The sequence below is a fragment of the Pelobates fuscus genome, chromosome 1 (assembly GCF_036172605.1).
Source record: "Pelobates fuscus isolate aPelFus1 chromosome 1, aPelFus1.pri, whole genome shotgun sequence".
NCBI classification, from domain to species: Eukaryota; Metazoa; Chordata; class Amphibia; order Anura; family Pelobatidae; genus Pelobates; species Pelobates fuscus.
In genome coordinates, this window is record NC_086317.1 from 416,509,715 (window position 1) to 416,523,598 (window position 13,884).

The 13,884-nt window shown below is 40.6% G+C and overlaps 1 pseudogene; it reads right to left on the bottom strand.

The window, feature by feature from the left end:
• Window positions 1-1,616: 1,616 nt before the first annotated feature.
• LOC134578614 (actin-like) lies at window positions 1,617-11,814 on the bottom strand (annotated as a pseudogene).
• Between the last annotated feature and the right edge of the window lie 2,070 nt (window positions 11,815-13,884).

Genomic DNA, 13,884 nt, shown 5'->3' on the forward strand with positions numbered 1-13,884 from the left:
ACACGGACGCATCAAAACCCTCCATGAAATTTCACACTTAAAAACCTGAACTTGTCACGTCTCTTTTACAGCACTGTAACTTCACAAAATAGTGTCTAGGTCAGGCATAGGCAATAGTGATGTCCCAAACAGTTCGCCGGGAACCGTTGCTTTTACACCCATAATGCTGGCAAAGCATCATGGGAGGTGTAGTCCAAAACATCTGGAGTGCTGAAGGTTGCCTATTAGTGATTTCCCGAACAGTTCGCCGGGAACCGTTCGCCAGCGAACATAGCGCGTTCGCGGTCGCGAACATGCGCAATGTTTGGTCCGCCCCCTATTCGTCATGGAGGTGGGAGGGTCTGGGAGGGAGGGTCTGCTGCTGATTGGCTGGAATGTGTCTGCTGACTGTGAGGTACAGGGTCAAAGTTTACTCAATGATGACGAATAGGGGGCGGACCGAACATTATGGGGAATGTAGTCCATAACATCTGGAGTGCCGAAGGTTGCCTATCCCTGGTCTAAGTCATACATTGGGCATATTGTTTTACTCAGAAAATGTAACTGAGTATAATTTGGGGATTTTTATGACAGTGGTACATATTAAGTGTAAGAAATACTCAGCAAAAATGCAACATATATGTAAAAATTCCATTCCCCCCCACCCCCCTCACCACAAACATTGACATAAATTGGTGAAAAAAATGTGACAATATACACCATATAAGATACCATGGGGTGTCTGCTTTATCAAATGAAAGCCCTTTGTGGGGTTATTTGAACAGTCACACTGCTATAATACCCTAAAATGAGACATAGGCCTGTCAAATCCATCTACGAAAATTCTAACTATAGAAACTGAAATAGCCTTGTCTCTTATATGGCACTGTAGCTTTACAGAAAAGTGCCAAAGGCATACAATGGGGGTATCGTTATACTTTGTTTTCTGTGATTGCTACTAAACTTACAAGACAAACATACCAAATTCTAAAATTGTTGCAAATTTAAATTTTATTTTAGTCCTTGTATTTTGTGACCTGTAGCTATCAAAATAAGCTGAAATCCTATATATATGATGTACTCTATAAATCAAGACACATAAATACATTTATTTTGAATTACTTTTTCTAAGCTGGCTATTATTGGCAAAACTGTGCAAAAACATTTTTTTTTCCAAATTTTACGGCATTTTTATATAATTAATGAGAATGTATCTATGCATATGTGACATCAAATTAAAGCCCTGTTTGCCCTCTAAAAAACAATGTATAACATGTGTATATAAATGACAGAGATGCAAATTGCGTTTGAATACAAACAGCAAAAAATGCAAAAATGGCCTTTGTCCTTAAGCATAAGACAAGTTTCTGAAGCTGTGTCCTTAAGGGGTTAATTTAGATTTTTATGACATCATAAACATCATTTGTCTTTTTAATTAAAATGACATCACCGATTCTGCTCTAAAAAGTCATCTGACCCAAAACAAAAGAAAACTTCAAATGAAAAGGACAAGGTTTGCATACAGCTACAACGGTTTTATTCATATTTGCCGAACAGAGAAGACAATATTGTTCAGGTGAAGTAACAATATTTAGTGGGCATTCTGGTGGGATGAATCTGGCTAGTTCCTTGGTCATTCACTCACCAATTCCAGGAAACATCCTGGACCCTTCAGACATTAACACATTGCTGTACATGGAGCTTCGAAGATCACTGTCACACTTCATTATGCTATTAAAACACATTTTATCAATGCCTGGTGTCTCCATACTAATTCTTGCAGGATGAAATAATGTTTCTGGACATTTAGAACTCTCTTTGTGGATGATGACTATCCTTCCAACGAATGGTATTATTCTTTCAATTCTTCTGTTGATTTCAATCTCTCCAATTCTATATCATCAGCAACATAACAAAGCCTTTCTTTCATATCTTTGACAATTTCTCTTTTTGATGTACTAACAAAGGTAAGACAACTTGTATTTAGTGTTCTCATCAGATAGTCTTCATGCTAGGTCAAACCTTAACACAGCATGTTAAAGAGTGTATCGTTCAAAGATAGGGACTAGGTGCGCCACACCATCACCTATGTCCACTACACGACCAGTTGCTTTTCCTGAGGAGTACAGAGCTAAAATTGCTTGGATTGAAACATGTGTTGCAGGAACACCAAATCCCTCAAATGAAACAGTCATCATCTATTCAATGTTGGTACGTGGATTGAGAGGTGCCTCAGAAACAAGCACTGGTCTCTCACACAAATGTATCTGTATCCATTTTTCCAGAGGTGCTCCATTTCATCCCATGAAGTCACCACACCATGCTCCACAGAGTAGTTTAATGAGAGGATAGCCCTTCTTACCTCTGCTTCTTATCAAACATAGAAACCCATTTGTCCAGCTTCATGTTTGTATTTTAGCTTGCCCGCTGTGTTTGAGCACACAAATTGTGTGTTTTTGTATCCTGAACATCCAAATTTAATTAATCCAGAACCATTGTCTATAACCACTGCTTTTGGAAGAATAGCCATCTTGTTTGCTATTCCACCGGTGTCACCTGACCTGTTAATAGCAGCAGCTTCTCTGATCAAAAAGGACTACACCTACTGCCCTGTTTGTATTTAAGTGAGCAAGGTATGATGTAATAATGCCAGTTTACCTTGCTATATCCCAGTGCTATCCTCGTTTTTATGGTGGAGGACTTGCTTATCAATTTAAATAAACAATAACTTGCTGGACATACTACTTTATTACGTGTGTCATATATGTTTTGGATTTTCAGGCAGAATGGGGGCCATGCAACTACTCTTGATTGTTGCATCCATCCTGTGCAAAATAATTTAAGTAATATCGGTACCACGCATGTATTATAAGACCTTTTTCTATTGATTAAAAAAAATAAATAATAATTGCAATTCTTAACTAATTGTATTTTTCAGATTCACAATGTACAGGTGGCTGAGCCTTGCGCTGCAAACGGTTGTTGCACAGTGATGGTGAGATGTTTTATGTTTTGTAAAACGTGTTTCATTTCATGTTCCCTAAGAATATGTAGAGACTAAAACACCATGTACGAGACACAGACCGAAAACAGGCTAATATTTAAAGGGACACTATAGGCACCCAGACCACGTTAGTTCATTAAAGTGCTCTGGATGCAGTGCCCCTGCAGGGCAATGATAATTATCGCAGTTATTGATAAACTGCAATAATTACACTGCAGGGTTCACCTCTAGTGGCTATCTACCAGACAGGAACTAAAGGCACTTCTAGGTGTTTAGGCGACTTTTGATTAAATGCTTTCCTATGGATTTGTCCTAATGTGAATTCTGCGCTCGGTGGTTAAAGCACATTTGGCTGACATTAGGGGAGGAGGAGCCCAGTGCTGAGGCACATAAACACTGAATTCAGGTAAGAGACAGAAGGATTTTTAGTCCTTTCTGCACTGCGGAGGGGGGCGGGGGGGAGGGAACAAGCAAAGGGGGCACGATATGGTGCTATAGTGCTAGGAATACAATTTTGAATTCCTAGACTATAGATTCCCTTTAATCGGTTGCCCTACGTGTACTTGCTCTACCGCTAGTATATTATACTGATCCCAATAACAAGGACAGTCCTAGACTAAAATTCTAAGCAGATCCCTTTGTATGAGAGATAATTCAGTTTGACCTCTCGCTGTCACTGCAGGTGGGTCAGTATGGCGTGCTAATGATCCTTCCGTAATGGCATAGACCAGATAAAAAATGTAAGATTTTTTAAGTGAGATTGCCAAAAAGTGTTTGACTTCTTCCACTCTGTTTTTGAGCCTTGTAAAATGTAAAACTGAAATTTTTGTGTGCGTTATTCCTTAATCTGTATTTTGTATCCGTATTCCTTTATATTGCTACATTGAAACTCCCGGAACGGCAAAGAATATAGTGTTTCAATATATTTCTATTAACCCTTGAATTTAAATCAACAAGCATATAACTAATTTAAGAAAATGAGTATTGTATCTTACAGATTTACCTTCTGCAAATGCTGCCTCCCGCCCCCACCCCAATAGCCAGTAATTATAGATTTGGATGTGCTCCCCCCTAGAGGTAGTTTTAGACAATTTCAAGTAAACGTGTTATTTAATAGCTGAAACAATTAGAATTTGCAAAGACAAAATAACAGGATAACTGTATTATTTACAGTTGCCTCACATTAATCACTACATATAAATTACTTACTTCCAGTGGGCTACGTTTCAGTGTCAAAATGAGAGGGACAAAATAACCTAAACTCTTCAGGGCAGGATAGATAGCTAGAGGTACTAAAGGGACAACTTTTAGTTCACTCCATCGACCGGCCGCTTAATCAGCCCAGGCTCTACACTGGACCCCAGGGACATCAGCCCCACCGGACCCCAGGTAAATAATTCACTCCAGCTCTCCTAAAGGTAGGGAGGCTGGGTGGATTTTAATAAAAATAAAAATAAATAAATAACAATATATGAGTGTGTTAAGTAATATGTGTGAGTGTGAATGTAATATGGACTGACAGTGAGAAATAAATATACCCAATGGGATGAAATAACAGTAGGGCTGCGTCACATACAAGGGAGCGACTTATTAAATGAAACCGAAAAGATATAACTGGTATGTGAGCGCTCCAATTAATTATGCAGATCTACATAACAATCAAGATAAAAATATCAATAAACTTAAAAATGACCAATCTCGCCGAGATCACCACAATGACCACCATAAACCACAATTGAATGTACTGGGTGAGTCTTATCTGAATCAGAATACTCTACACATATATATAAGAGTATAACAAAATATCATTTATTGTATAATAAACCAATCATAAAAAATGAAACAACATCTCAAAACGTCCAGTATCAGATGTAATCATGATGAATAGTAAGGGGCCCCTTATTCATATTCTTGTCGACAAAGGACTGATGTAAAAAATCAGAGATGTGCACATTAGCATAAAAACTATATGTGAACTCAAAAAAGTTCAAGCAGTAGGCTCCAGTCCAGTCCGTGAAAAAATATATAAGTGGATAAACGGATAGTGCCCAGGCGACCAAGCCGTCTTACGGAGAGGGAGCTCAAACACCAGCCAAACACCCTGGTCAAGACTAAGAGGGAAGCGATAGGGATGGCCCCAAAGGTAAAAAATCACATCCAGATATGGAAAACTATGGGGATATCACTTCAGCAACTTACCCTATCCGTCCGACCATCGGGTGAGAAACTGGGAGCACATAAACTCCAAACCGTGAGGGCTGCAGGAAAAAAGGCCGTTCTCGCCAGGTCGCTTGCCGAAAATCAATGGCGGGTCGTAAAGGACGAATCGGCTGGGAAGTTCAAATCCGTCGGCGGTGTGGTGAGGTAGCAGACAGCACGTCTACGCGTTTCGTCCTAGCTGGAGGACTTTTTCAAGACTGAAAGACTTGAGACTTTGTCTTGAAAAAGTCCTCCAGCTAGGACGAAACGCGTAGACGTGCTGTCTGCTACCTCACCACACCGCCGACGGATTTGAACTTCCCAGCCGATTCGTCCTTTACGACCCGCCATTGATTTTCGGCAAGCGACCTGGCGAGAACGGCCTTTTTTCCTGCAGCCCTCACGGTTTGGAGTTTATGTGCTCCCAGTTTCTCACCCGATGGTCGGACGGATAGGGTAAGTTGCTGAAGTGATATCCCCATAGTTTTCCATATCTGGATGTGATTTTTTACCTTTGGGGCCATCCCTATCGCTTCCCTCTTAGTCTTGACCAGGGTGTTTGGCTGGTGTTTGAGCTCCCTCTCCGTAAGACGGCTTGGTCGCCTGGGCACTATCCGTTTATCCACTTATATATTTTTTCACGGACTGGACTGGAGCCTACTGCTTGAACTTTTTTGAGTTCACATATAGTTTTTATGCTAATGTGCACATCTCTGATTTTTTACATCAGTCCTTTGTCGACAAGAATATGAATAAGGGGCCCCTTACTATTCATCATGATTACATCTGATACTGGACGTTTTGAGATGTTGTTTCATTTTTTATGATTGGTTTATTATACAATAAATGATATTTTGTTATACTCTTATATATATGTGTAGAGTATTCTGATTCAGATAAGACTCACCCAGTACATTCAATTGTGGTTTATGGTGGTCATTGTGGTGATCTCGGCGAGATTGGTCATTTTTAAGTTTATTGATATTTTTATCTTGATTGTTATGTAGATCTGCATAATTAATTGGAGCGCTCACATACCAGTTATATCTTATATGTGTGAGTGTGTCCGTATCTGTCAGTGAATGTGTGTGTGTCTGTTAGTGTGTGTGTGTCTGTCAGTGAGTGTGTGTGTGTCTGTCAGTGGATGGCCATGAGTGTGTGTCTGTCTGTGAGTGTATGTCTCTCAGTGAGTGCATGTGTCTGTCAGCGTATGTCTGTGAGTGTGTGTATCTGTCAGTAAATATGTATGTGTATATCTGTGAGTGAGTGTCTGTTAGTGTGTGTGTGTGTGACTGTCAGTGTATGTCTGTGAGTGAGTGTGTTTGTTAATGTGTTTTTGTGTGTGTGTCTGTCAGTGTATGTCTGTGAGTGAGTGTGTGTGTGTCTGTCGGTGAGTGCTTTTGTCTTTCAGTGTATGTCTGTGAGTGTGTGTGTGTCTGTTAGTGAATGTGTGTGTGTATATATATTTGAGTGAGTGTGTCTATTAGTGTGTGTGTTTGTGCCTGTCTGTCAGTGTATGTCTGTGAGTGAGTGTGTCTGTTAGTGTGTGTGTGCATTTCTGTCAGTTTATGTCTGTGAGTGTGTGTCTATCTGTTAATGAATGTGTGTGTGTGTGTGTGTATCTCTGAGTGAGTGTGTCTGTTAGTGTGTTTGCCTGTCTGTCAGTGTATGTCTGTGAGTGAGTGTGTTTGCTAGTGTGTGTGTGTGTTTCTGCCAGTATATGTCTGTGAGTGAGTGTGTATTTTAGTGTGTGTGTGTGTGTGTATGTGTCTGTCAGTACAAAATACATGTGTCTGTCAGTGAGTGCATGTGACTGTTTGTGTGTGTCTTTCTGATTATGTGTTGGTCAGTGTATGTGTATATGAGAGTGTGTGACTGTCACTGAGTGGTGTGTAACTTTGTGTTTGTCAATCAAAGGAAGAAGTGTGGCTTTGGCAGAAGGGGCGGGACAAATTTAGATTAGCGGGGGTGCACGAATCCCATTGAATTCACACACTACACACAAACTGTATTCTTACATAGTGATACTATACATGCAGAGATCTGTGCATGGCTATAGATGTAGATTCCATTCCACCAATAACATTTGTGTGTTGTGAATGACTCTTGCAGTTACTTGCAAACACCTACAACAGCATGATACATTCTCATTATAATGTGGGAGCCTGGTCAGCCCCCAGATAATTCAGTTTCCTTTGGAAATATTCCAGCTAACCACTTCAGACCTGAAATCATTGAGATCGGGGGTAACCCTGCACAAACTTACACAGTGCTGGGCTAGCAAAGCCCTGAACAATTCTTGCCCACTATCTCACTCCTGCAGTACTCTGCAACAAAAATCCCAAATGCACCACCTGTTATTTTAATACACAGAAGAATGGTGTGAAGCTGATTGGGGGGGCCCTCCTCTGATAACGAGAAATCTAGTAGTGCAATAGTGCATGGATGATGGAAAGGGGAACATCTTTCGGCAGGGCCTCTCCTAGGAATTAATTGATTTATCTGTTCATTCCACCAAGGCCTGCATGGTGTAAGGGAATGTGACCACAATGTTCATCCTGGTCATCAGGAGTCTAATTTAAGCAATTTACTAAATATGGGAATGCTCAAATAAAAATGTATACTTTTTCTGTGTGCATGTCCTTATTTACATTTTGTGCCTAGTTGGATGTGGCTTGAGAAGGATTAAGATCACTCTTATTATAGGACTGGTGAATGGTGCCAAGCTTGACCAAATATTTTCCTAGCCCTTGGCCCTAGATGACCTGTAGTATGCCTAATCTGGTTATGGGTGTGGATAATTAATGGCATACCAGAAAAGTGGACCTTGCAAGCAATTACCTTTTTTGGGGACATTCTCCCATAAGCAGGAAACCAGAGAAAAACAAGAGGAAAAGTGGAACAGGGTTACCAAATTTAGGCTTTCCATTAGACAAGTGGGGAGTGGGGGGAGGGGAAAAGGGGAGGGTGTAGATTTAATGTAATTGTGAAATTGTAATGCAGATTGTTGTGAACTAAATTTCTAATGATTTACTGTGACAATTTGGTATGAGTATCAGAGCGCCATTCCTGAAGTAGTTCTTAAAGCTGGCTCAGCACTTGGGAAAAATAGTTGACAAACACCTTCTGCGGTAAGGTTTGCCATCAACACCATATATATGAACAACAACAAAAAATGGCTGCGCCACAAAAGTACAGGAATGACAATAAAGTGCAGTCTTAAAATTAGTCCAAAATAGTCTATAAATTATTATGAGTACCCCTTTAAAATAAATTTTGCAGTGCAATAGGAATTCTTGGGAAGGCAGTAGGTCCTTGTATCAGTGAATATGATGGGTAGAAGATTTCTTAGTATAATCCATACATATATGCGAGACAAGAAAACGAGAAATCAATTAGTGCAATATGTCAACTTAAACGAGTAATAGGTAATAAAACAACGGTTGTTTACTCACATTTGGTGGAGCTATGACCAGCTCCAGTTTTGATAGTGTATAGTGGTATAATATCCACTTACAGGATGTGTTGGTGAGCGTCCGTAAAAGATGGTGTTGTGGGACCTAACAAAAAAATGTAGAAAGCAGAAAATAGTGCTCTCTTTTGTGATAAAATCTGTAAAATATTAAAAATAGTAAATAGTCACAAAGGTGGAGCAGGCAAACTGCCCTACGAATAAGGCGCCGGTGGTATGATCCCCACCCATTCTTTGGAGTAGACAGGAAACAAGTCAGCCAGGAGGTAAGTATATTTTAAAGAATAAAATTACGCAAGCACAGTGACCAAAAAATCCTTTATTCAAATAAAATACAAAGTAATACTTTCTATAACGTGTTTCTTCACAAGAGAGGCTTTTTCAAATCGGAGATTCCGTTTTTCTTTGTTGTTCTTGTTGACCTCCTGAAGGATTTAAAGGGATCCCCTTCTTTTGGTTTGCTGCCTTCATTGTGATTAATTATCGCTAAACCTGCTCCCTTTTTTCCTGTAACACCATAGAAATGCTTAATACAATGTATGTTTTTGTGTGTTTTTGCTCTCAAACTTACTTCCATTCATGTGACTTCCAGCAAAGGTCTGAATCACACTATGTTATTCTCATGCATTGTAGGTGACATCACCTTAAAAAAACTGTTTGTGTAAAAAAAAATAAAAAATAGGAAAGAGTCAGCAAAAGCACCCAACCTTCCTCAGTTTGGCTGAGTGTCTTCCTGGCTTCCTGCTATCACACATTCTCCTTGTTGCTATTGCACGCAATCTGGGAAAGGAAATGTGATAATCTCATACCACGTGATTTTGTTAGGAAACAACGAAGCTCTCCCTGGCCTGGGAAGTGGGTGCTGCTGTAATATTTTTCTAAAGAATTTTCCTGTTAGTAAATTTCTCACAAAGTCTGTCACGGAAAATGTACATGTTTTAGTCCTGTACGGCTAGTTCACACAGAGCAGGTAAATTTAAAGGGGAACTGTCATTCCCCAGGATTTTTAATATTATGTGTACTTAGTCTCTATATTTTAAAAACAAGCACACATATTTTTGAGGTTTTGAAATAGAACCAGATGCAGGAATCCATTCTGCTGTATTGTCCTCCATTCCAAAACGGAATGCTTCGATCTTGCCTTGACTGAATTGAACTGTGATGTCAATTGCTAACTCTTCGTAATATATTTAAAAAAATGGAGGGTGACATGAAAATGGTTACAGGCACACTCCAGGCACCAAAACTGCTTTAATGCATTTGATTTTTGCTTTGCCTTTATTAAGATGCTGCTGTATTTTTTGCATGCTTAAATCTTTATAAATAAATGCTTTCAAGAATGCTGCACTGTAAGCCTGCCTCTTTAGCCACACCCCCTGACACCAGAAAAATACTTCCTTGTCAAATGTCTGCACACAGCTTAACCACTGACAGTACTGAATGATGTGAAATACAAAACAACCTGCATTAGAAGGAAAGGGCATCCAGAAAGACATAGTAAGTATATCACTACGTGTTTGTAGTTCGTCTGACTGTCTGCGGCCAGGTTGTGAATTAACCCCTTAAGGACACAACTTCTGGAATACAAAGGAATCATGACGGAATATATCCGTCATGTGTCCTTAAGTGGTTAAAAGACTCTCATTCACTGCTGTTGTGGCTGAGACAGCGTGCATACCTTTGATAAGGAAGTCTTCTTGGCATGGGGATGTGTGGCTAGGGGGCAGGCTTATAGTTCAGAATTCTGCAAAACATTTTTATGTTGTGCAAAAACTATAAAGATTTGAGCATACAATAAAATTCAGCATATTAATGAGGCCAAAATCTATTAAATGTATTAAAGTTGTATTGGTACCTGGAGTGTCCCTTTAACACAAGTTATAGATGATATAACAATTTTTATCCAATAGTGTAATTTTAAGAGGAGTAATAGTAATCATGATGCTGTTTTAAATCATTATACAAAGAGTGCTTGGATGCCACACCTGCCTTTATTTGAGTTATTATACCTACAGGCTGCTCTACCAAAGCGGGACTATGTTATGCCCCTGGAGGGTGTAGGCTGAACCGGGTTTTGGAACTGGAACTCACGCTGACATGTTGTCATCCATCAATATTAAGCAACTGGTTCTTTTTTTTTCTTATTTTTTGTTGTTGTGCATAATATAACATAAAATGCTTGCGCTGCCACAACTGGCAGGAGCAAGCACAATAAGATCAACAGATAAGATCAACATCAAGACATAAGCATGGCATTAAAATGACAGCACACATTTTTTTTTTAAGGAAACATAAAATTTAGGCTAGAATACTGAACAATTATAGAAAATGGTAAAGGGATGTTATACTGCACATTACAGTCACAATGTATTAGTACATAAGCGTCAAGCTATACTGCACTGTCAGGTGTGTTATCACAGCTCGTTAACGGTATATAAGAAAGGAGAAACAGAAACTATGACATCTCAGCTACGCCAACATGAGGGAATCCACCAGGTAGACATCTAAAATATCTGCCAGTGTTAAACGGCAGGCCACTGTGAGACTACAAAAATATGCTGTGTTAGCCAAGTGATAACAAAAAGGTACGTATCTGATAGCAAACGGTAAATGAAAACCAACACTCTAGCATAGAACCACTGCCAGGAACATGCTCAATGGTAAATACATCAACCATTCATTCAATGCCACAAGCATGCTTCAACTGGGAACCGGTACTGCAGTTCTCTACGAGGCGCCCGGTGTCACTGATCCAGTATCCTCTCGGATTTAAGAGACCTGTCAGACCACGGAGATCTAAGTAGCGTTCCAGCCCCTCTGCTTCCCATGCCCAGGCCGACTGACGAGCCGATGCCTGGTAGCCACTGGACCCTCCAGCTCTTCTGGTAGGGTTGGCTTCCCAAGGATTCTCCATTGTGCAGGTAGTTCCCTCAGTGCGTGGACGGCTGGTGGGTGTTGTGTCCATCATGGCTCTCATCCCAGAAAGGTAGCGGTGCGCTGGGACGCTGGCAGGGGCCTTCTCTGCCAAAGGTAAGGTGAGTAACTGTGCTTCCCAACAGGACTCCAGTCGGCTCCAGAAAGCTGCACAAACGGCATCAAACGTTGCTTGGAATCTGGCTACCCAGTCGCCCGTGGGGAGATTAGTCATTGTGGTGGCCATTTTAACTGCGCCACAAGGTTTTGCAGAATTAGTCGGCACAAGTTGCAGCAATTCAGAGTCCACAGTGGTTGCACCCTTGGTGGGAACAGGGATAACCCCAACCGGTCCAGAGTGGGGGGGGGGGGGGACAAGCGGGGAAGGCAATTCACGCTTTGGCAATTCACGCTTGTAGGCTGCGGGAAAATTTCGAGCCATATATATCTGGAAGTGTGGCTCCAAACAGGCACATCAAATCTCCATTGCATACAGGAACAGGGTTGAAAGTGTTTAGGAGTTATTTGGAAAGGTAATCCCACTTTAAAAGTTGATTTTGCAGGCTTTTTGTGAGGAGCTCACATTCAGCATGTCTGGCTGCCATGCGGGTCAGGCCCCGACCCCCAACTGGTTCTTTTTCATTTTGTTTTCATCCTTTTTATTATTGCTTTATTAATTCACGTTTAGGCTTTTATGTCTAGGTCTTATTATTAATAATATAGGCATTTCCTAACAAATTGACCAACATAGGGACCTCCTAGGAGCTAGGTGAATTATTATGTTCTTGTAAGTTTTGCAATCCACCTCCCAGTTTTTGGCTTTTACTCTACCTAACCTCTTAATAGTTGAGCTGAAACACTTCCAATAAACTACTCTATGCCTAACTCACTCTCAGATAGCAAGGTAATTATAGCATTATGTGTTTGATTGTTCTTACTCTTGCTCCTGAAAACATTTCTTGTTTATATAATAAAAAGGAGGCATTGTTAAGCTGTATACAGCAATGTTTGCTATATATATTGGTCAGATGTATACCTGCTTTTATTGGATTGTAGTATTTTTGATATCTCAATAAAAAAAAAATATGATCTCACACGATCCCAGGCTCAATGCCAGTTGATCTAACTTTCTAAAGAGAAACACTATTTGTAAGTGTGTTGTAAATTTTAAAGACAACTGCCAATTTTTAGGATAATATTATCATGTTGGAAAAATCACCAAGTCATCTAATATCCCAACGCAGCTGTTTTGGTCAGAAATGAGCAACTCCCTTGTCTAAGATTTAATTGTTTAGTGCAGTGATTCCCATACCAGTCCTCAAGGCTCTCCTACCAGTCCAGGATTTAGGGATTCCTCAGTTGTCTCTAAGGTGATTTTTCTTTTTCTACAAACACCTTAGAAACAACTCGGTAATCCCTAAATCCTTGACTGGTTAGGGTACCTTGAGGACTTGTTTGAGAACCACTGGTTTAGTAAATGTTTTAGCATGTTAAAAAGCACTGCCACAGGTTTATCTGTCACTCTGAGTAATGTAATCAAACCATGGAAGCAAGTTCCACCACTCTCCATGTAGTTAGTAGTGTTTTACAATGGTTTATCTTTTTACCTGGAGTTTGCCAGGGGCCAGTCCCTGCCTCCAATGTTACCAAAATCGCTCAGCTCTGAGTTTAGCCTGGCAGTGTAGGGCGTATCTCACTGCCTCAGAGTGATCAGGTTCTCTGCAACCTTCAGGAGAGCCAGAAGCTCCTTCTAGCAGCCTCTGTTAGCTCTCCTTAGCTAAGCCATGCAGTGCAAAGACTAAGAATCAGCTGATCACTCTAAACCAGGCTTCCCCAAACTCCGGCCCTCCAGATGTTGCTGAACTACAACTCCCATGATTCTATGAATGAAATAGATAGGCGGAGCGTCATGGGAGTTGTAGTTCAGCAACATCTGGAGGGCCAGAGTTTGGGGAAGCCTGCTCTAAACCAAGCATGTCAAACTCAAAGGCTAGCACGGGCCAAATAAACAAGGTTTAAGTTTATGTGCGCCGCAAAAAAAAGCCAAAACTTAAATTTTCATAGAAACTGCCACTGTTAATAAAAACAAAGCAATATTAGCCAACAAGCAGACTCCACTCACATTCCTGTTGCTTGTATGCAACTCCGGAGTCTAGCCTTTTGCATACCCCCAGTGGTGCCGTCCGCACCCTGTGCCAAAGCTAATCCTCCCGCTACTCCTTGAAACCCTGTGAAGGGGGAGCACCTTGATGTCACATCAGAATGTGACGTGGCGTTGCGTACCTCTGTTCACCTCCAGGTCCTCCACTGTCCAGCC